This window comes from Triturus cristatus, chromosome 6 (genome assembly GCF_964204655.1).
Source record: "Triturus cristatus chromosome 6, aTriCri1.1, whole genome shotgun sequence".
NCBI classification, from domain to species: domain Eukaryota; kingdom Metazoa; phylum Chordata; class Amphibia; order Caudata; family Salamandridae; genus Triturus; species Triturus cristatus.
Genome location: NC_140589.1, coordinates 1,635,037,108 through 1,635,062,205, shown reverse-complemented (window position 1 = coordinate 1,635,062,205; position 25,098 = coordinate 1,635,037,108). Strand labels below are relative to the sequence as shown.

The window sequence follows — 25,098 nt, the reverse complement described above, 5'->3', positions numbered from 1 at the left end:
ACGAAGACGTTAAAAAAAATCCCTCCACGTCCCAACTTTGTACTGCACCTGTAGTACAGGTGCCAGCTCTTTTTATGTCAAATTTCAGAGACCGAAGCATTGTTTTTTTTAACCATTTAATCGAGTACCAAAATGTCGGAAACCAGGAACATACGTGTCTTCCTTCGAAGCAGTGATGTTTTTAATTAAAGCAAAGCTCATAAATATTTTACAGCTATCTTATTACGCTTTGGATGGCTCTGCTTGTCCATGGGAGACATTTTTTAAAGATAAATTAAAACAAAGCTGAAAGGAAAAAAATCACAATATAAAATCAAGTAAAACAAGCATTGGCATAGACAATAGGTCTCGCCTTTGGGACCTTATAAGTGTTTAGCCATGCAACAGTTGATGTTGTTGCACCAAGGATATTGTGCTGCATAACTAAATACTTATAAGCCCCAAAAGCGAGACCTATTGGCTATGCCAATGCTTGTTGTAATTGAAAGCAGTCCCCAAAGAACCTTTTTCGTCACTGTTTTTGTCCAAGTTTATTAAATAATAATACACAGCAGAGCTGTGTGCCATGTTTTACAACAGCAGTAATGAAAATGTTGTCCTGAGCTCAAACATCAACTCGAAGAATGCCTGAAACTTCCCTCTCGCAGTTGTTTCAACAGAAGGTACTCGCGGTATGCTATAGGGCCGTTGTGCAACACGCCGCGCTCTCCATACAGGGGCTTAATTTCACCCGGTGTTTCATGGTACGCTTATGACCAAAACATAAAAAAATACGGCTAATATGTATGATATGCTATAGGGCATTTATGCAGCGCCCCACTCTCTCCATACAAGGGCTTAATAGCTGCATTCCTCGTGTGATGTTAAGCACCGGCTTCTTGCTGCGCAGTGTTTTGCCTGCTTTTAAGAGATGACGCGTTATATTGGCCAGAGTGATGTAGTACGCGCTATATAAAACGCAACGTCATGGTGTTATGTAACATTATGTAATGCAGTCATCACTGTCCATTCATTCCCGCCCACTGGCTTAGTAACCAGGACGCAGCGTGTGATGTTAAGCACCGGCTTCTTGCTGCGCAGTGTTTCTGGTAAAAATAGTTCTTTTTGAATTGCTTACATGTAAATGTTAGAAAGCTGTGCACAGGTTTCAACCCTATGGCTTATAGGGGGTGCTGGAGACTCCCGGGAGACTCAGGGTTGTGGATGAGTCGCACAGTCAGTCCTCGGCTCGTGTTTTTGCTGCGAGAGACAGTACCGGTGCCTTCCATTAGGGTGCAACAATGAGACGGGAATCATCTCTACTCTTTTCTGCAAGGAGAGAACTACTTCAGTAGGAGGGAAGTTATGGTACATCTCAGCAAACCTACAGAGGATGCTTTCAGCCGGAGAGTAGAGCAGACCTACAATACTCAGTGACAGAGTAACTGCACTTCTCAGAAGAGCTGCAATACTGTCAGTGGGACAATGACTGCACTCCTCAGCAGACCTACAATACGCTCAGTGTGAGAGTACTTGCACTTCACAGCAAACCTGCAATTCTCTCAGTGGGTGGGTAACTGCACTTCTAAACAGACCTGCAGTTCTCTCAGTGGGTGGGTAACTGCACTTCTAAACAGACCTGCAATGTTTTCAGTAGGAGGGTACTGGCACTTCTCAGCAGCCCTACCATGCTTTCTGTTGGAGTGTAACTGCACTTCTCAGCAGACCTGCAATGCTTTCAGCACAAAAGCACTTCTCAGCAGACCTTCGGTGCTTTCAGTGGGAGGACGCCTTCATTTCTCGGAAGAGACACTCATTTCACCAGGTAGCACTGCTTGTCCTGTCACTCCAGCATTTCCCAGGGGCTCAGCTGGCAAGGGCGATGCTTTCTGGGCTCCACAGGGTGCCACGGTGCACACACAACCCCCCACCCTCCCTCCACGGCCCCCTGTAAGAGAGGTTCACTTTTCTTGCATAGTACACACCGATCTACCTGCTGGGGCGCTCTCAATGTTTACTGCAAGGACAAGGAAATCCTGGCAAAGTGTAGCGCCCAAGTCAAAGGTAGGCGCCTGGGCTTTGCTCTTAATTGCTTTTGCATCTTTCCTGGAGTCCCGGCAGCCCGAACTCTGGTCATTGTGAGATACCCTGTGTAGGATACCACTGTATTGCCCCTATTTAGAAGCTTCTGGGGGGGGGGGGGCAGGGAGGGGGGCATTACTCCTTCCGGTTTTTTTCTGTTATGTTTACCGTTTTGCTCTGCAGATATCGTACATCTAGTCATGAATTTGTTGGTGGCTCGCACTTAAAACAAAAAAAGTTCGTTTTTTTTTTTTTAATCTTTTATTTATTAATCCAACTTGTTAATGTTGAAAGGCCTCTCGTCTCCAGTCTACGGCCTCAAACGGCCAGTCCCGGGGCCTTTGTTTGGAATTTGAAGCTCCGCGGTCTCTGTTTGCTCTCTGCTTGGGGCGAGGCTTCAAAGCGGGAATGTAGGGTCTCGGAAGGTTGAGCTTGAAGGGGTTCAAGACCCGACTGGCCGTGCCAGCTCGGATGCCTGCCTCAGCATAGACCATGTGCAATAAATGCGCCAAGATCCGTCACACAACATACAGTGCGCAGTGCTGCCTTGGCTCAATTCAATCGTGCAAAATGTGAAGTAAAGGTGCACATTTGCGAAAGTTTAAGCTATTAGCATTGCAAATGACAATGCCTTTTATTTGTTTTAAAAAGCAAAACATAAATAAAACAAATTGTCATTTCCAATCCCAATAGCTCAAATAGAAGGCATTGTCATATACAATGCCAATAGCTCAAAACAATGTCATTGCGAGACCTACTGCATTGTAAATGCTTCTTTTTTCAGCAATTGTGCTAATTGGCACTTTCACAAATTAGAACAAGCATTTGCAATGCAACAGGTCTCACATTTACGCATGTTTAAGCTATTGGCATTGTAAATGACGGTCGACCTCAAAGCTGGGGAATCGGGTTTGAGTCTATGCATGGACGCTCAACTTCCTGTGACTCTGGGCAAATCAATTAATCTCCTGTGCCTAACAAAAATGAATGTGTCCGTCTGTAACGCAACTGGTGCTTATTTAAAGCACTCTGATACCTTTGGGTCTAGTTTGCGCTATATAAAACTCCCCAATAAAAGGGCAGATGGGCTTATCTACAAAATCTATTTTCTACCACCTGAATAGCTTCACAAAACTTCCGATGTTCCATATCTTTGACCCATATGTCACAATGGGAATACATGGAGTCGCATAAGTCTGAAGCAGCAGAAGATAAACTAACAAACATTTACAATGCAACAGTCTCGGCATTGTTAAAGTTAGAGCTATTGGCATTGCTCATGACAATGCAGTTTCTTTAAATGTTTTAAAAACAAAAACATAAACAAAAGTAATGTCATGAGCAATGCCAATAGCTCTAACTTTACCAATGCAGAGACAGGGGGGCGAGACAGACGAGGCCATAAGGGGCGCGGGCAGGGAGAATGAGTGACTCTCGTGACTGGCTGAAAGGTTGGGCTTGGCGGGACTGAGGAGGGGCTGCAGATGTCACATATATAACAATATGTTCTTGGTCAGAGAGAACGGTACATGACAATGGCGTAACACAAAACGATGCCCCCCAAATGTGACGAGGCCAGGCTTGGCTCCGAGCTTCCGTTATCTCATAGATGGCTATTCATCAGCCTTGGGCTGAATGCTCCCCCCTTCCCCCCCCAAAAAAAAGACCTACTTTACGCCCCAGGGACATGGGGCTAGCGGGACAGAGCCCGTGTGGAGTCTGGTGGTCCACTCAAAGCCACTGTGTGCTTTTAGTGCGTTGAAGTGCAAGGTATTCCCGGGTTGCTTTATTTGGATTCTGCTGCTGCGGAAATTTGAGCCCTCCCCGCGGCAGCGGGGTCGATGTTATCGGCGCCTTGTTGAAGGATGGGCTGTTTACTCTGGAGATAAACAATCACCACCTTTCCTCCCCCCGCCCCCCCAGTCTAAACCAGACCCTTTAGACCGGCGGGCTAAACCTTTCAGAACCAATCCCGTGCCGAGGAATAACTCCAACATTTGTAGTAAACACCAACGGAAAAGAAAAAGCCAAAATATGTGCACAAACCGTAATAAGAACAAACATAACTGACTTTAAAAAAGTGAGTTTTCAACAAATCTGTTCGTGCATTTTTAAAACCCACCGCATCATGTACTTTGGGTGTCAAACATATTATTTTAGTTGTTTTTGCACCATTTTTGGTATGTGGCCCTGCCCTTTACAGCGTTGGGGCACAACGTTATAGTTGCTGTTCTGTCCCCGATTCAAGAAAGATGTTGACGATGCTGCTGAGCGGTCATTCAGTGTGAAATCTCTGCGTGAAACGTGGGCGCATAATGTCAGTGGGCACGCTAAAATCGGCAACGGGAAGTGCAAAGCAGAGTGCTGTGGAAACCCCGTGGCTGGTGTCAAGTCAGGCCGCCCAATGTAAATGCGGCCCAAAAGTCAGCTAAACATTATTGAAGGGTACATATTGGGGGCACGGAGATTATCCGCCCCACAGAATGTTCCCGGGCAGTGCTCAAGGCCGACGCGAGGCGCCACCGCTCGGGGACAATGCGCCGAGAGCCGGGCTCTGCAGAGCGGGTTTTCAGCTGACTGCTGGGGGACAATGGGCGCCATTATCAGCAGCGAGGCGTCCCTGACTCCCAGAGCGGGCCTGGGGACGGGGGGAGAGCGGATCGGCACTCCAGCCTAACGAGGGGCTGCCCTTCTCCCCTCCTCTTCCATAGAAACCGCGAGTCCGCCTCCTCTTCCCAGACATTTCAGTGCATGCGAACTCCTTTAGAGAGCGACTGGTGCCATCTGCGACCCCGACCCCCTCGCTACAGCGGAAGACACAAGCTTCTGGGAGGACTGGGAGCATGGGGGGCGGGAGCACAGTCACTGTTCACTGTCTCTGCTTCACCCCTCAGAGCGCACACACAATGTGCGCACAAGAAGGATGTGCAGGCCTTCCATTATTCAAATATGCCATGGTGTAACGCAATTTAAACCCACTAACACGATATGCCGCGTTAAGTGCATTATTATACGAGGCACTTGTGCGTCAAAGCCCTGTATGGCGTGTGTAGTTATCAACGTGCGGAGGGAGTCCCGTGCTGCCTATTTATACACGCTTTTTCACGCAGGGAGGTATCGGCGAATTTTTGTATAAATTAAAAGGGTGCCAGTTTGTGTATTTAAAGGCGCGACCGTTTCCCTTTTAAAGTCTGCGAGCGGCTCTTGAAGCAGCGCTGCTGCCTTATGTCACCTCGACAGCAGAACGTAAACACGGGCCGCCGACTGGAAAAGCTACAGCAAGTGCCTCGGCTTGGATGGGTAGCCTGGCTTCTCAAAATTGAAGTAAGTTGAGACTAGACCGAAAGAGCAACAGAAAAGCCAACCCCGAGAGGTGCATTTATTACGGTAAGCGAAAGCCAAAGAATGCTTCTGGGCACTACAACCAATATGCATCCTGCCTCAAAAAATCACACGCTAATAGGAGCAGGAGTTTGTCTCAGTGTAGCCGAGAAATTAGACTCTAAATCATCACTAGATTGACAGTGGAGGAAGCCTCAAACCACAGTCTAACAAGCACACCACTGCCTTTCTCCGAGGCAGAGCAGAAATGCCTCGGAGAAACGCAGTGGCGTTTTCGGATTCGGGGGCGTGTTTTGCTTTTCTCTCCTCTTGCCATTGGCTGGAGGAGATAATTAGAAAAGTAACAAAAAACACGCCCCCGAATCCGAAAAGGACGGGGCCTGTTCGGAGTGACAAAGCCTCTTCTCCAATGGCTGGCCAGCATTCAAGAGGCCAGCCAATGGAGAAGAGGGGAGAAGAGGGGCGGGTTCAAGCCCCTCTTCTCCAAAACATTAAATCTCCGACTTCCGGTTCTGCCTTCGGCAGACCGGATGGTCCTCGACCTAAAAAGGGAGCCTACTGCTATGGATAGCTTCACCCTAAGCTGTTCAATGTTAGGACCCCAGTAGCCAGATGCATCGAACCTAACCCCTAAGTACGAAAAAGTGCTAGTGCTTTATAAACAATTTGTACCAACAGCAAGAGTGGAGAAACGGATGCGCGTGAGGCCGCAGACCATAATATATGATTTAGAGAAGTTGGTTTGCAAATCAAGAGCAGCTATACATTTGACAAATGATTACACCAATAGACGCAGTGCTTTTGGCGTACAGGCCATCAGCACTGCGTCATATAGTAATGTGGGTAGTGAAGCGCCTTTAACTTTTAGAACAAGAACATCTGGCGTAATGGTAGATAAAAAGGGCTAAGCTCGTCTATGTATAATATAAACAGTAGAGGTACTAATATGTAGCCTTGTCTCTGGAGACCTTTGTTGCTTTGTAATCTGCGCCATTTGATCTAATTCTTACCCTGGCTTTCATGTTCTTGTGCAAATATGCTATAAAGTGAACAAGTGTTTAATCCATCCCTTTAGATAGTATAACTTGGCACAACTTGGAGAGATTTACACAATCAAATTATGAAGACAAGTCCATAAATGCTAAATATATTGATGTATGCTTGGCCACTGTGTACTTGCCTAAAACTAAATTAAATTCAATTCAGGCATTGCTTGATAGTGCCTATGCGGATTCTGAGCCCAAAGATTGCCTTTTCTTGGGTCCACTAGTTAATCCTATTATAAAGGACTCTGTCTAAGATTTGGACCGTAGTATTGATGAGGTAAATAGGTTTATAGCAGCTAGGCTGTGACCGTTCACCTATTTTAAACATTGTCACGATAGTTGAGGTGGTCCACGACCTAGGTGCCAGAGCATGTACCAGATTATTGAAAACATTGGCCAATTACTAAGCTCAATATGTAATGTTACACTATATTAGGTCAATTGGCACTCCCTCCAGGCCTAAAGCCTTGCCGCTAACACTATGTTGGATGGAGGTCTCAACTTCACACAGGGTAACCAGAATTCACTGGAAGTTACTAACACTCACCCTGGGCTGAGTGGTTGGTGTTGTAGCAGAGTATATAGTGAAGAAATGAGCCTCCCATACTTCACTGGTACTATGGCAGCTATTTGAGAATACAGTTTTATTTAGGTTTCGTATAGCTGTTACCGTGGACCAAAAGGACTTACTGTCCTTCTTGGATGCTGCTTGGACGAGTGTGTTCCATTGCTCTGTGGTGACCTCTCTCCATCCATCGCTTTGTGGTGACCATTTTGTACTGCTTGTGTGATGCAGATACTGCTGAGGGTATCCTAGGGTTGGCAGCAAGCACCCTACGTAGAGATCAGTTAGCTGCAAAATAATCATGGTTGAATGATCTTGGTGGAGTATGTACGGATCTAGGGGGTTTCATAAGGGCTTTTTTTCATGTTTGAACAAAGAGCGGTAATGGAGCTAACTAACCGATCGCGTGCAGCCTCTTCTGTCAAACGATTCATGACCAGCACCTGGTTCTGTTTTATTATTTATTTTTTTTGTCCTCATTCACCTCTGACCACAATAACTAGTCCAGATGCCATTACCCAACGTGCCCTGGGAGCAGGTATGGGATTTCTCCCCCCTGCAGGCACACCTGCATACTGGAAAAGGTACTGTCCCAAACGGGTAAGGTCACACTCAGATTTGATCCTGTACACACTGGCGACTGCTAAGATGGCATAGGGGAGAGAAGAAACGGAGTGCCCATCGCAGTCCAGATAGATCCAGAGAGGTATAATAATATGGCAGTTTTTGTCGAGATATATAGAGGAGCCATAACAATTTATACATGCCTCTGTATCCAGCCATCTCAGTAAAAAGTTCCTAACGGCTTTTCTCCTCTTGGATTGATTCCCTCCACATTCTAGCTTAGATGTCGAGATTACAGAGTCTAACCAATCCGAGTGTTGAGGGGGGGGATCATTTCACCCATCTGCGACAGATTTCCCTTCTTGCTAGCAGTATGACATAAAAAAGGAATGTTCTCGCTGGGCCTGTAACTTCACTAGAAATTCCAAAGATAATCATAGAGAGGCTTACCTTGACTGGGAACCCAAGAAAATTTGAGATGGTATCAACGACCTTTACCCAAAAATCCAATATAGCCAAACATTCCTGGAACATATGTATGTCTGATGCCAGGCCGCATTTCTTGCATTTTACAGGGGGCCCATTTGTCATCTTTGATAACCTTTGAGGGGTTAAATAAGCCCTGTGGATTGAAAAGAGATGATTCCTCCTTAGCCAGGCTGGCTTAACTGTAAGGAACAGAGTGCCCAGGGATACTTGCCAGAGTTGTTCCCAAGGTTCTCCCGGCAGGCAAGCACCCCACGGATCTTCTGCCAGTCTGAAGTCCCCATCTATTGCTTCTTCAATTTTCCAATACCAAACGGAAACCTCTTTCTTCCCCGGGGGTTTTACTACCAAACGTTCCTCTAAGAGGTTGCCTACACCAATTGGGGATTTCAGATTTTGGGCCCAGCTTTTCAATTGGATGTATTTAAATTTAAAGATACCCCCATCCAGAGTAGCATGTAATGTTAGCCAGGGTTGAATTGTTCCCTCTCGAGCTAGGTCTCCCCAAACGCTAAGCCCGGCCTTCCTTAGTGGCTGTGCTAGTTTCTCTTTTAGGGAGTCCCAGAGAGGGTTAAGGCTGGAAAAATAGCTAAGGCCCGTCAACTGTCTAATGCTTGCCCATGTTCTGACCATCGCCTGAAGCACCTTTAACCTTATCTTTTTGAAGAATTTGGGATCTCCGTACTTGAACATAAGATCCATCCTGGTCTAGGTTAACTCCTTTCAACATAGCTGAAAACATAGACCCTACTCCCGAAAGGTCTGGAGATTTTAACAGCTTTCCTGAGTGGGACTGTTGAACAGCCCACGCATAGTACTGTAAGTCCGGAAAGGATAATCCTCCTTTCTCCCTTCTACGTCTAAGCTTCTTCCAGGCAATTCTAGTTCCTTTATAGGCCCAAATGAAGGAATTTATGGCCTGCTGAAGTTTGTCGAAGGAGGACTTGCCAAAATGAAGAGGCATTGCATTGAAGAGGAAGGTGATTTTGGGGAGTATTATCATTTTGACCAGGTTTACCCTCCCAAAGATGGACAGAGGGAGGTGAACCCAGCTCTTCATAACCCGCAAACACTCCCTTGTAACATCAGACAGGTTAGCTTCTGTAATTATATCTATCTCCTGCATTGGCATAAAGGGCTACTTTTCTCTCCCACCATTCATGCCTAAATGGTAAAATACTTGCCTTGTCTCCAAGCTTCTGAGCAAACGGCTCTATATAAAGATTAAAAAGAAGAGGGGATAGGGGGAGCCCTGTCTGGAACCCCTGGTTATTTTAAAAGGCTTAGTTAAATTTCCATTAACTAACAATTTTGCAAATTGTCCCTGATAGATCAACTGGATGGATCTGCAGAAATTCTTGCCAATATTATACTTCTCCAACACAACTGCCAGATATACCCAGTTGACTCTATCAAAAGCCTTTGTGGCATCTAAAGTCATAACTGCAAGAGGGAGCGAGTGTGTTGAGGCTAGGTCTATCGCACCGATGAGGCCATACGTAAGTTCATACAGATTTCTACCCTTGACAAACCCCTTTTGGTCAAAGTGTAACATATCACCTGCTACTGTACCCAGCCTATTAGCTAGGACTTTGGCGAAGATCTTGTAATCCACATTAAGCTGTGATATGGGTCTGTATGACTCACAACTAGCAGGATTTTTCCCAGGCTTCAACATTAGATTAATCGTTGCCTAACCCCACTTACCAGGGAATTTTATCCCATCGCTTAAAATCTCATTGAAAAGCTGGGTCATAACTGGAATTAAGACATTACCCAGGCTTTTGTAGATCTCAATTGGCAAACCATCTGGGCCTGCTGCCTCACCCCCTTTGCTTGAAATATAGCTTTCTTAACCTCCTCCTTGGTAATTTCCTGCCCTAAAAGATACTGTTGCAATGTATCTAAAGGGTTAAGAATATTGGCGCTCAACCATTGCTCAACTTCAAGTTTATTAACAACGCTGTCTTCTGAATGTAATTTCCAAAGGAAATCATAAAAAGTCCTCTCTATTTCTGCGTCAGTGGTTAATTTGGCCTTACTCTCTCCATTCACCATTTATCTTATCAAATTACATGTTCTGTCTGTTTTTGCTTTCCAGGCCTATAATCTCCCGGCCCCCTCCCCATACTCAAAATGAGAGAACTTGCCTCCCATCGTTTCATGACCCTCATCTGAAGGATAGTGTCAAGCTGTTCCTTTAATTTCTTCAGTTTATCCTTGTTTCCATGCCACCACTCTACATCTGCAGTACTGCACGTATCTGCCTCCACGGTCTTCATTTCTATTTCTATTTGGGCAAGCTCTTCCCTATACCGCCTATTTCTAAAGCATAATCTGCTGGTGATTTTCCCCCTTCAATAAGCCTTCAAGGAGTCCCAAACTATTGGGGTCAAAGCTGTCCTCACATTATGGCCTAAAATGTCCTTCTCTATTCATTTCCTCTGTGTCCTGAAGCAGTGTTCGGTCTAGAGTCCAAGCTCTACCGGGCTTTCTGCTTTCCAGATCTAAATCTAAGTACACCCCTGATTGGTCGGATAGGTGAGACGTCAAGTACCCTAACTGAACTTTCTCTCTCAGGCTAAGACTAACCAGAACGTAATCTATCCTAGATTTATGGCCATATTTCCCATTATAGTAAGAGGCTCCCAGCTGGAGGTCAGATCTGTCTCTCCAGACATTGCTTCGTCCCGTCTGCTTCATCATTCAATGTAAGTATATATGCGATTTAGATGCTGCCACGGCTCTACTATTTGGTGATTTATCCAACTTGGGATCTAATACAATGTTAAAATCACCAGTCATGATTACAGGGTCTGGGAAATCTAACAGGCTTGCAAAGATTATTTTTAAGGGCTCAGGGTCATCGCAATTCGGGCCATAATACCCTACAACGGTGATTAAATTACCAAGCATTATCACTTTGAGAATGACCCATTTGCCACATGTATCAACTAATGAATCTATTATGCGAGCCTTAACTTGCTTTTTTATTATTATCGTCACACCTCTTATATTGGCGCTGTGGTCGGTACAGATCATATGGTCAACCCATTTTAAATTCTTGAAGATCGCAATACATTTGTTTTTCATCAGATGGGTCTCTTGTAAGATAATAACTTGTGCTGGGGAGTCTCTGATGTACTGCAGGATTTTTTCCCTTTTTCATTTAACACGTAAACCATTTACGTTCCAAGATAAAAACTGGACCATTCTCTAAATAATTCGAATTTAGAGCATGAGAACCAGACCATGACATTTTCCTTTAAAATAAGTAGCCTAACTAAGGTAAATGAGGAGGATTTTTTTTCCCCTATACACTTCCCACCCAGTGCACGCTTCCCAACTCCCCACCCCTGGATCCCACCCTGGAGAACCCAACCCACTATTATCCTGGACTTCATGTTAGTCCTATTTGCCACACCCTGGAGCCACCCGCCACCATAACCCTTTTTCATGTAATAAATATAACCACATCAGTTTCAGTAAATATCTACCCACTTTTTTTTTCGTTTTTCCGAATCATTCATTTATGCGTTTATTTGTGCATTTGTTTGTTTGTTTGCTTGTTTGCCCCCCTACCAATGCCCTCCACCCCAACTAAGAGGAGTTAAATATTCTTTAACCTGACACAGACGAAGAGAACCAAAGAGAAAGATCTAAAAGAGATTCACAATGTTAACTGTCACCTTTTTTCATACCTTCCAAAAGCTCGTCTGCCTCTTGTTTCGACCTTACGTTGCTCATTCTGTTTTTATGCATGACTTTTAAGGAAGCTGGAAATTTAAGTTGGGCCACAGCCCCTAGCTTTTTAAACTCATCAAGTTTTTTCCCCAGCTCCCATTGTCTGTCTACGGTGCCTCGGGCAAGGTCAGATCTTATTTCAAATGAGAAGTATTTCCCCCTCAGTGATTTTGCTTTCAGAGCCATGGTCAGGATTTTTTCTTTTAGAGAATAGGTATGAAAATTCAAAAGAATCTTTTGAGGCTTAGCTTTGTTGGGGTTTCTTCTAAAGGAATCCCTATGTGCCCTTTGGATGTCTTTACTTAGTTCCTCCTCAGTTTCCTCGATCCATACCGTTCCATTAATTAATGTAACGATGAAGGACTTTAAGTCCTCTCCTTCCTTTCCATCTGGGACATTCAAAATGCGAAGGTTGCTCCTCCTGGAGGTATTCTCTAGTTGTTACAACTTGTCTCAAACCTCCTGCTCTTCTCTTTTTAGAGTCAGTATGTCAGCTTTTGCAGTGCTCAACTGATCTTTGAGCTCTCCCACGGAGCTCTTGAGAGTCTCAGTTCTCAGATTTAGGAGGCCTATTTTCTTTTCCAATGATTCACTGAAACTCCTAATCTCTCCCTGATTGGATTCTGATACTGCAAATTCCTTTTGAATATCTTCTGAAAGGGTATGGAATAGGGCTTCCATGGATGCTGAATGAACTCCTATGGGATTTCCAAACACCGCACCAGCTATAGCCGGCTCACTTTCCCCACTGTAGACGGGAGATTTTGAAATCCCTGGAGCAGTAGTTTCTCCCTTTGCTTTTGTAGATGCCTGCCCCTGTGTGCTTGCAAGTTCTAGTATAGGAGAGCCTCCCATAGCAGCCATTTGCTCTATATTAGGCTCTATATTAGGCTGTTCCACTGACCCCTTTCTGAGTGCTTCTGCCTGCCTTGTGATATCCACCACAGTAGGTTAGATCTTAGGGAGGGGGTAATTTTAAGTTTATGATCAAAAGACTTTCTTCCCCCCCTTCCTGGTTTAATTCTACGGCTTTTTACTCACACTGCAAAAAAATACGTGAGTTAATCCCTTCCTCCAGGTCCTTTATAGATCCCTGTATGGGAGGGGGGAGAACCTTTCCCCTCCCTCCACTGGCTGCCTTCTCCCTCGCCGATACCTGTTTTCTCGCTGGGGCTGAAGATTTTGATGGCTTCGAAAAACCCACCCTACTCCCTTTACCTTCCTTCACTGAGAGAGAGTCTGAAGGATCTTCAGGGCCCTGCTGGAACAAACCCAGGGATTGCCTGTGGGATTTCCTGAGGCACCTCAGGTTTTCCGACCTGGTTTCTGGCAGCTCTAACTTCCTCCTCCAGGGCAGTGTAAACTAAACATGTGCTGCTGCTGCCCACGTTGCTCCGGAGGAGACCGCGCGCTGCTGCCCTGTGGCTCCTCCTCAGCTCCAGGGCGGCCGCCTCCCAGTGGGTTGCGATGGAAGCAACCGGATCTGTCAATGTAGCCGACTCAGCACAAATCTGAGAAAAGAAGGAGAGAGAGGATAAAGAGTATGTTTTAATTATGGTGGGGGGGCACAAAACAGGATTAATCTGTATTTTGCCGCAGGTGTTATTCCATAGTTAAGCGGCGCAAGTGCCTCTGGTGAAAAGGCGGCCAACTCAGGCAGCGGCCGCCATGTTCCTCCGCCTTCCCTGCCGTTCTGTTATATTAATGTTCCCAGGAACTGGGCTGGGTCTTAGAGCTTGCGCTTTAGTCTAAGACTATCTGTAGATAGCTTCAATTTACTAACCCTTTTATCCACCTTAAACTTTACCCTCAAGGTTACTGACAAGGCTATTTCAATGGGGTTGGGGTCACCAAAGTTCGAAGAAATGGGTGTTGCATATTGAATTATCTCAGTTAAACTGGTGATGAAAAAAACTAAATCTATTACAGAGGGACTGCCTCTTGCCCTAAAGGAAAGAAGTCCAGAATCATTAATACCCGCCACTTCCATTGTATTATATAAATTAAGTGACTCGAGGTATGACGCTAACTCCTAACTCTCTGATCAAAACCCTCTAGAATGCTCTGATCATAGGATAATTCAGATCACTGGGTCAGCCTTCCAATAAAATCTCTTGCTAAACAAATATGCACCTGAAGCCCATTTGCAATGGTTCTGGCTAGCAGTGAGTCAAAATAATTAAATAAAACAGGAAACTTCGTATTGGGAATGCTAATAAAATCATTGCTATGAAAAATTAACCAAATATGAACTCAAATCCCCTATAAATGCAGATCTGACATTATCGACTACATATGTGCATTCCTGGGGGGGCGGAGCTAGCCACGCCTGGGAATGGCCGCAATGTGAGCAAACTCCTCCAGTTGTGTTACTATCCTGCATGTATCCTGAACACACAATGCAAAAATCGCTACAGAAATACCAGGTCCAGCCTCCGGAAAGCGGAAGGAATGTCCATACCTGAAATCGCCACTGCAGATAATACCGAACACCCGCCAAACTGCCGAGGAGTCTGAGCCGAGACGCGGCCTACGCTGTGGGGAGGTGCGCGCTTGGCGTGCTGACAACGGGAGCTTCGGTGGGGGTGACGTGCGGCTACTGCGAGGTGGACTGCCCCCTGTACGAACAAGCTGCGTCGGTGGGGCCGGGTGGACTGCATTCCAGATATTCCCCCTCGCTCTTCTGGCGCCTGCACAGACACTGCTGGCAGCCACGGAAGGCAGAGAGGCGGCTGAGACGTCGTGGAGACCGGGGGCAGTGGAAAAGTGGATGCGCACTGGCCCGGCGCCACAGGAGTGGTGAGTGCCAAAAATAAACCCCCCCATATGTGACCTCGAGGTTGGGACGGCTAGATACCTCCTGCGCTGCATGCAACGCCGCTCCTCATAGTGCAGGAAATCGGAGGGACTGTGTGACGCAGTTCCAGTCATCTGAATAACGCTATACCGGTGCCCATCGATATCATCTGCCGGGCTCTAAGGGCAATTTAATTGGACAGATATATGCCGAGCGCAAGTTCAATCCCACCCCACTACCCAACCCATACAACAGAGTGTGCTGCTGGTGCGCGTAGGCCTTCACACATTGGCCTTCACACAGAGATACGGCTACCAACCCTGAGAAATAGCTGATAGAGTTTAAACAACTGCAGCTGATATCTATGCAATGTGCTAAACAAGGCGCCGACTGCCTCACGCACGGTGAGTGACCTGCTATATTTACCAGCCAGAGCGCGGATGGCACATGGGGAGTGTGCAATATGTATGCGACCGCGAATCCCATAGTTGCGCAGAACTGCAGTTTTACAATTTCGAAGCCTAAATTGTAGGCACTAGACTCCTGGCACGTGCTCCGTTGGGGTCTTGAGACCTGGTGCTTTGATATCCTAGAGTCGATTGGTGAGACGCCCTGAATGTGGCTGAATCGCACGACTGAACTGTAGTGCTGCATACTGGGAAGACACGGCCAATCACTTGCTTCCTTGTGCACTGGGAGTTATAAGGCGAGCATCGAACATGGGTAAACCAGACAAAAACTGCACTTTGAACAGTCCAAAAAAACGACTGAGAGTTCAGCAAATGACGCATCTGGGGGCCAGACACCGACACTACCAGGAACCGCGGACACAGCGGTGGATTTTCAAGCTATGTTCACAACGGTCCAATCGACACTGACAAATATAGATGGGAAAATAGACTCCTTAACATACCGTGTTGATCGAATGTCGGAGCGGTTGGATAGACATACTGAAAGAATTGATATAGCAGAGCGCCGCATCTCGGACGCTGCGGATGCTCAACACCAACTGGAAATGAAACAAACAACAACAGATAAGACCCTAGCAGCGGTACTGGCGAGGACCGAAGATTTGGAGGCAAGGTCACGCCGCAACAATCTGCGCGTCATGGGTATTGCGGAGACAACCAACACAGGTAACATGGAACAATAACGATATAATGAATCTCTCCTGACCACACTAATGGGCAGAGAAACCCTCTCGGACGTCTTTATTGTGAAGAGAGCACACAGATCGTTGGTACTACCTCCGCCGTCGGGGGCAAGACCGCGCCCCATCATAACCAAAATCCTACATGGTTCGCGATGCGGCACTCCGTAAGGCTCGTGAACTGGGCACTCTAACTCATGAAGGTATGACTGTCTCTATCTATCCGGATTTCACTGCGCAGGTTCTGGAAGCCCGGAAAAAATTCTTGGATGTAAAAAAGAAATTGCGAGACTTGAACATTTCTTATGCAATGATCTCGCCGGCACGTCTGCGGATCACAGATGATGGTAAAAGTAGAGTCTACAACATACCTACAGAAGTACTTAAATACTTGAAAACTAAATCATCACAGCAGCCACGCCGGAGGTCCCCTAGAGGCGCACAAGATGACCTGGGGACTACATCAGATGTTGAATAATGCAGTCTACAAAAACTAAGATCACCTTGGACTTTTCTGGAGTGGAGGCTACAGACGGCACTCCGTACCGATGTACTGTGGACTCGGATAAGTGGCTGTTGTATTTAATTGGTGGTGCACTATCCGACTTAAAGTACTGTATGACGCTGATTCTACCTAACATGTAACTACCTGGGCTATGTATACCATTACCTCCTGTGGACCGCATTAGACTGTTTTTCTAGTCGTTGACATTGAGTTGTGTTCAATATAACACTTACTGAGTGAAACATGACCCCCTGTATGTCTTGTTCATCTGGGATTAAGGCTGGCTACTCCCACCACCGTTGTGTACACCACAACCTTGTATTTTCTGTTTAGTAAGTAATGTTTGGAGGGAAAGGGTATGCTCATCAGTTTAGGGGGCTTGTCCTTGCCATAATTGGGATGGCGAAGTGCGTGGGGTGAAGGAAGGGAGAAAAAAACTGAAAAACTGGTCGGCACAGAGAAAACTGTTCTTATGATGTGCAGATCTAGACGTAGTTATCCTGTTCCTATAATTACTGTAGTCAGAAATGAATAGCAGGCTGTCAACCACAAGGAAGATCACATTTATGACGTGGAATGTTAGAGGCCTACACAATCCACAGAAAACAAGTAAGGTCTTTGCCCGTTTAGACTGTCACAAAGTAGATATTGCTTGTCTGCAAGAGACACATCTTACTAGCGCAACGGATTGCTGGGTGGGAGCTAGATGGGCGCATACAGGTTTGCATCATCCTACTCCACCTATGCTAGAGGAGTCCTGTTACTTATTAAGAAAAATTATCCCTTTACTCTGCTCCAATCAATACATGATGATCAGGGGAGATATGTTATTGTGCAAGGTAATTTTGGAGGAACTGTCATGACCATAGTCAATGTATATGGACCAAATGTGGATGACCCCTATTTTTTCACTGATATATGGGTCAAATTACACATGTTCCCACCCTCTGCGATTTTATGGGGTGTAGATTTTAATACATGCATTGACCCCGTTATGGACAGGTCCACTTGTAATGATCGATATGACAAACAATCCACCAAGGAACTTAAGGAAGGTATGGATGACTACGCTATGTTCGATATATGGAGGATGCGCCACCCTTCCCGTAGAGAGGGTACTTGTATATCCACCACACATAACACCTGGTTGAGAATTGACTTTTGGTAAGCCACAGCAGATATAAACGCCTGGACGACTGCACTCATGCATATGCCCAAAACTCTTTCTGATCACGCACCAGTTAGATTAGAACTGACCATTCCCACCCACACACCACACCAATTTACATGGCTCCTAAATCCTAGCGCACTACAAGATCAGTTATTTAGAGTAGAACTACGGCAGGCTGAATACTTCACACACAACGTCGATTCAGTGGATAGTGCTAAAGTACTGTGGGAGGCCTTTAAGGTAACGATTAGGGGCTTCTGTATCGGTACACATGCTGGTATACTCAAGGACATTCAAACACAGTTGTCCAAAATTGAAGCAGACATTATGAAACTGGAGACCGCATATATGTCCACACTAGATCCTAAACTATTAGCTGAAATTCGAAGTCAAATAGATAGATATCATGAGTTTGCAGATGACGAAATTAAATACCTTTCCTGCAAATACACGGCCAGACCCTATGGAGAAGGTGGTAGGCCGGGTAGAACACTCTCCAGTAGGCTGCGGCCCACACACACTGCATCATACATAACTCAAATTGCAGATAGCCACAATACACTTAAATGTGACACCGCCTCCATCATACATTGCTTTGCAGACCTCTCTACTCACTTATACACTGCCGGGTCGACGGTAACCCCAACGGAGATAAATAAATACTTGGATGATATTGCCTTGGCGTGGCTCTCTGACGCGCATCAGGAATACTTTAGCCACCACATAACGGAAGTTGAGATGAGGGAAGCTATACATTTGCTACCAAATAACAAAGCACCAGGTATAGATGGCTTACCTGGAGAGTTCTACAAAGAATATAAAGATGCGTTACTTCCTCACCTAGCGGCTATGTATGAGGAAGCTTATGAAGAGGGCATATTGCCCCCCTCGCTACATGAGGCACTTTTGATCAGACTTCTCAAACCTGACAAAGATCCGACACGATGCGACTCCTACCGCCCACTATCGTTAATCAACATAGATGCAAAAATACTGGCCAAAATCATTGCCCTCCGACTCCAACCGCTGATGCAAAACCTGCTCCTCCCGGATCCAGCTGGATTTATTCTGTCACGCTCCACTACACAAAATATACGGACTATATTTGCAATGTTCCATCATCTACACCCGGACCTACCGGCCTCTGCGACTCTATTAGATGTCGCTAAGGCATTTGATTCTGTGGAATGGCCCTACATGTTTCAAGTTCTGAGACAAATGGGATTCCCAGAACCATTTTTAAAATGGGCAGCCCTACTATATACACAACCCAGCGCTAGAATACGTGTAAATGGTAATTCGTCTGATCCTATTAATATATGTTGTGGCACGCGACAAGGCTGCTCATTGTCCCCGCTCTTATTCACACTGGCGGTAGAACCCCTAGCGTGTAAGATTTGTCAAAAACATGCCGATACAGCCCTACAGTTTCATTTATGGCCCATAACAATATCATTATATGCAGATGATATGGTCCTCCACACAAGACACCCAGACATAAATCTAAACAAACTCATCCGAGAATATATCGGATTCGAGTACTTCTCCGGCCTTAGTATAAACTGGGACAAATCAGTGGTGATTCCGCTTACCCCGGGACAACCCAACCAGCGATTGATTATCCGTTACAATGGCACACAGACCCAGTGAAATACTTTGTGGTCTGGATACACCGAGATCCAGACTTGGTTCTGAGAGAGAATTATGGGAAAGCGATAATTAAACTGGAAGAACAGGTTAACAGATGGATTCACCTCCCACTATCACTCGCCGATAGGATAGCCGTGCAAAAAATGGTGGTGTTACCAAGGTTTCTTTATTTATTTATGAATATACCTATATGGATTCCACAAGTGCTCTTTGCCAAACTTCACACAGCCTTGCTTAGACTGACATGGGCGGGAAAGCATGCACGAGTGGGATGGAAGTAACTTACTAAGCCATACACACAGGGAGGTTTTGGGGCCCCAGACCTACAACTCTAGTATTACTGCACACAGGCACAATATGCCCACTACTGGCTACACCCACATGGACATGTACCACATATGGCAGTGGAACATGAAATCATGCTTCCTACCCCACTCATTGCACTTATCTCATCACCACAATGAACTATTCCGTCCACAGGGATCTATCCAGCGAATTGCACTTCTAAAGCATGGCATACATTAGCAAAATGAGCGCACAAACTCCCTACGTATGCGCCAGCGCTCCCATCATCCACAACTCACAGTGACGCAAGAAACCAAAATGCTACACTTACTAAACAAGATGGGAATTCGTAAAATGGGGGATGTTTTTCCACATGGGACATTTATATTACATAATGATGTCACTCTGTTCACACTTCATACTCCACTGAAAATCTTTGCATACATGAGACTGTGCGCAGCAGTTAAAGCTTTATATCCTGCATTTCCAAATGAACCTCTGACACATAATGCGCTGCAGACCTTGCTGGTGTCTCCGACGTGGAAGAGCCTAGTTACAAAACTATATACAGCCCAGCGGGAACAATTCAATGCTCAAGATATACTCAAAAGAAGATGGGAAGACACATTAGGTGTAAATATCACTGCAGAGCAATGGGACTACAGCTGCATGCAACTGCAAATACTGACTTCTAACTGCAATCTGAAAATTATACACTTTAAGTTTCTCCATCAAGTGTATTACACGCCTGCACAACTCCACAAATATGGTCTGAGAGACGATGACAAATGCCGCAGATGCGGAGCTCCCGCAGCGGATTTCTTGCATGTGGCCTGGTCGTGCCCGTGGCTTCATTCCTACTGGGCAGAGGTAACCAATACACTTACCACCATGTTGGCAGAACTGATACCTAATATGCCCCAAGCGTGTCTGCTGGGCATGTACAAGGTCAAGCTAGCTTGTAGATGTAAGTTCCTTGCACTAGCACTTCTGCTAGCAAAGAGGCGTTTAGCAATAAAATGGGGTAGCAAGGCTACACCAAAATGCAAAGATTGGATTGTAGATCTGGTATACTGTAAAACACAGCTGGAAACGTATGCAGAGGTGCTACCACAAGCTTCTCGTCCAAGACATTTCTGAACCACTAGTACAATTTCTAGAATCCACGCACACTGAGGACTTATTATAGACTCGAAAAGGGTGTGTAATTGCATAGTATGGGATCCTTTTAATACCCCAGTAAGCTATTGAAACGGGGAGGGGAAAGTATGTATGTATTATGTTCTTATATAGCGCTCGACTTACCCTTGGGCATCTCAGCGCTTGCATTGGGAACCCGTCCTGGTTTTTCCCTGTGAGATAACCTGTACTGGGCATCCCAAAGGTGAAAGCCAGGCATCCCGCCGCGGGGGGGGGGGGGCGTTTGTGGAGATTAAGCAAGCTTGTTGCCCAGAGCTGCATAGTGTGAACTCGTGCTTAGAGTGGGCACCGAAGCGAGAATTATCGAGTCCGTGGACAATTGGGCTCCGGACCCTGCCGCGTTGGGAATCAAACCCTGGTCCCGGGTCTGACCTCTGCTTCAGAGTATGGCTCCTCTAACCAGTGAGCTACACTTCTCCACAGTAGACGTGTTGCTGAACAAGTCATGTGGACGATTTTTTACATACTTGGTACCTGCTCTCCTATGTTGACCTTCTTTCTCTGTGTATAAAGTGAGTCTAATATTTTGGATATTGTAGAGTACTGTATACTGATATGACACAGTGATTGTCCGGACATGTAATGTGAATGATCATTTATATGCATAACTGTACCATGAGATCTTCTTTTTGTGCTTGACCAAGTAAAACAAAAACAAAAAAATCTGCATTCCTGGCATTTAATGATTTATTATTTTTCTTGGACTCAGCTCCGAATGAGATTCTGGCCTTTGAATCACGCTCCTGGTCCAAGGAGTATTCTTTTCTAATATTCTATTTTTTGTAGCCTCAACCTTTTCTAACGGTTTGTGTGCAGATTTTTGGATTTCTTTTAATTCAGTTAAACATTCTTGTACACATGGGACTGAAGTGAATTGAGGTAAATCTAGAGGCAATATTCTGGGATGGTGGAAGTACCTACAAATGAAGTGTGAATTCCAAAAAATGAATGTTCAATATTGCTACAGTTGAATCTTGTATAATCACAAAGTCTTACTCCAATCCTACTTTTATTTTAAGGAGTGTAATCTCAAATAATGCTCAACACACTGATTTACTTTCTAGGTCTGCCTTTCTGCGAATGATAACTCGCGGGCAGCTGAACCTCCTTATCCAATTCCTTAAATGAAGCAGGCAAAACCTTGAGATAAACTGAGATCACCTGCCAGTACTCCAAACTAGTGGAATGATATTTAAGATCATGATCGGGCCTATAAATGGCTTACCTGGCTCTTTATAAATAGGTATCCTTGGGAATGTATTGAAATGACACATCTTGGTTAAATGATGCACAAACAATAAATTACTATGCAGGTCTGACTCTTAGGTAATTCAGCTATTAAGTCCATTGACACTGTGTGTAAAGGTCTGGGTTGTACAGGTCATGATCTCAAAATACCTACAGGTTTTGTTCAGGAACTCCTAATTTGTCCATAAATGGAACATGTATGTTCATACTTAATAATTCAGTAGATAAGGTTGGCCACCAATATATCTTTTAACAGCTGCCAAAGCTATAGCTAATTCTGGATGCTCAGCAGTATTACAATCATTAATCCAAACCATAGCTTGCTGTCTAAGCCGAACAGATGGCAAATAAGCTGAAATAATAACATCACTTTCACTTCTATTATTATATTCCTAAATCCAAATGACCTTATCTATAGGCTGCATTTCTATACGTACTTTTGTCAAGAATGATGCTACATCAATCAATGCTATAGAATGATTATTCAAGGTTTTAGATGCCAAAGTCAAGAGTGGTTCATTAAATGTAAATGTAAATGTAAATGTTGTAGACTTGTAAAGCGCACAGCTGCCCCAGCAACGGGGCGTCCCAGCGCTGTAGACCGCTGGGGAACCCATCCTGGCTATCCCTGTGAGATGGTCCCTTTCTGGGTATCTCCAAGGTGAAACCAGGCATCCCCGGCGTCTGTGGGGGGCCGTTGTAGAGATGAGGCAAGCTTAATGCCCAGAGTTGCCGAGTGTGTTCCTGGTTAGAGTAGGTACCGAGGCGAGAATTATCAAGTCCGTTTTGACCCTGGTCCACGACCCTGCCGCGTCGGGAATTGAACCCTGGTCCCCAGCCGATTCTCTGCTTACGGGTCTGCCGCCTCTAACTAGTGAGCCACACCTCTTATTCAAATTGTTTTCGATTTCAGATTGATTCTGTCTGTATAAAACATCTGCTTTCCCATTACAGCTTTTCCATTTCATTACAGTGCCTGGATACCCTCACGGGTGATAAGCTCCGCCATACAAATTGCCATAACATAATGTAACTTGGACCTGACCTACAGTTTATTACAGAATCGTAATTAGAAAAAACAAAGTCTATCCAAGCTGTCTATGGGTACAATGCTCCAATTAATAAAAAAAATTCAAATTAATATCTCTTACTGTACTTTTAGCTCTCAACAGGCTATGCCTCTTCACTTCAAAAGACCTTTCAGTCTCTAAAAGATCTTCATAAGGAACAGTATAGTTCGACTTTTCTGGAGAGTACCTCTTAGAAAAACATGCGACTGGATGGATCTGTATAGTGTTTGGGTTTCTTTGCAACCACGCCCACAGTGCTTGATGGGAAGCATCAGTTTCAACAATGAATAGCATTTCATTACAACACCTATCGATCACATCACTTTAACCTTTGTTTTTTTCATTGAATTTTTGGGACTTTTTTTATGTAAGCTAAGATCCCATTGCCATACCTAACTACAATGTCACTTTAAACTTTGCATTTTTAGTGGATTTCTGAAGGTTTTGATAACACTTTTGTTATATATACTGAATATTACTGTTCTAGTTGTTCATTAGAACACTGTGGGGAGGGAGGTGGCAGGAGCATGGACTTGGACCACGGAGGGAATGAGTGAGGGAGCAGGGCAAGGGCAGGAGCTGCAAGTTGAGCATGCATGGCAGATGAGAGGGGCAGTGGAAGCATAACATTCCTTGGAGGGTAGGAGGGAAGAGGATAGGCTCACGCACTCCCACGAACAGAGTTAAGGTGGGAATTGGGCTGGGGCAGCAAGCAGACCAGGCATGGCAGGCAGTGGCGGCAGGCAGTGGCAGCTCAGCAGAAAACATATGGCAGGCGGTAACAATGGTGACCATGCAGTGTGGGCAGGAGGGGCAGTGGCAACACAACAGACTATGCAAGTCTGGTAGGAGGGGCAGCAGCAGCACAACGGACATACAGGACCGGAGGGAGGGGATAGGTGCATTGACTTAGACAATAGAAGGCAAGGGGAGTGGGCAGGAGGAGGGACAGCAAACTGACCATGCTGGGCAGGTGGGACGGGCAGTGAAAGCACATCAAATGGCGCAGGGTAGGCAGGAGGGGGAATGGCATGCATACAGACAACAGAAGGTGGGGTCAGCAGGGCTAACCACGTGCGGACAGGCGAGAGGGGCAGTGGCAGCACAAAGGGCCACATAGGGCTTGTGTGAGGGGGCATGGGCATAAAATGCAGACAACGGGGTCAGGGAAGGGGGAGGTACAAGGACAACAAGCTAACCATGAAGGGCAAGCAAAAGGGGCAATGCTATCACATCGGATCATGCAGAGCAGGATGGAGGGGGCAGGGGCATGACCGAGGACAGAGAGGATGTAAGTGGGAGCAGCAAGATAAGCACAGAGGACAAGTGGGACAGGCAGCAAAAAAGACCATACAGGGTAGGATGGAAGAGGGAAGGGGCAGCAAGCTGACCACATATGCTGACTGCATAGGCAGGGACAGCACAATAGACTGTGGAGACCAGGAGAGAAGGGCCCACACAAAAAGCAGAATCAGGAAGGAAGGGGCAGCACCAGGGGCAACAAGCTGACCACAGAGGGTTGACGCCATTGGGCAGGGGCATTTAGATGGTGAATGGGAGCAGGTAGAAGGGCAACCAGGTTATCAATCTGACCACGTCGAGCAGGCCAGCATGGGTCGGGTCAGCGCAATGGGCCATGGTGGTCAGGTGGGAGGGGCAGGAGCATGCACATGGAAACCAAGGCAGGGGGTGTGGGCAGGAGAGGGGGAAGCAAGCTGACTATGGAGGGCCAGGAGCATTGGCAAAACAATGGCCCATAGAGGGCAGGCAAGAGGAGGCAGGAGCACACACACAGAATGGAGAGCAATGTGGAGGGGGAAGGGGCCTCAAGCTGACAACGGAGGGCAGGCTTGAGGGGCCCGCCTATGCAGAGGGAGAACAAAGGGCAGACATGAAGATGGCTGAGGCAGCAAGCTGCCCACAGAGGGCAGGAGGTGGGGCAGAAGCATGCAGATGCTGAACAGAGAGCACGCAGGAGGGGAGCAGGGGTAGTTAGCTGACCATGAAGGGCAGGATGTAGGGGGTTGGCCCAGCAGCCTGGGGGGGATGTTCTGTGTAACCGCCATTGCGAAGGGCTCAAGGCTATGCGCAGTGGAGGTGTTAGCTGAATATGTTTAAAAAATCCTATAAATTCACTGAAAAAACAAAGAATAAATAGACTTTATATTTAGGTCTGGTAATATGAGCTACTCTACATTAAAACCGCCCAGAAAA

The 25,098-nt window shown here is 45.8% G+C and overlaps 1 protein-coding gene across 1 annotated transcript in view; it reads left to right on the top strand.

Moving 5' to 3' along the window:
• Positions 1–25,098, top strand: part of ABCG8 (ATP binding cassette subfamily G member 8) — a 246,531-nt gene that overhangs the window by 85,640 nt on the left and 135,793 nt on the right. The window lies entirely within an intron of this gene.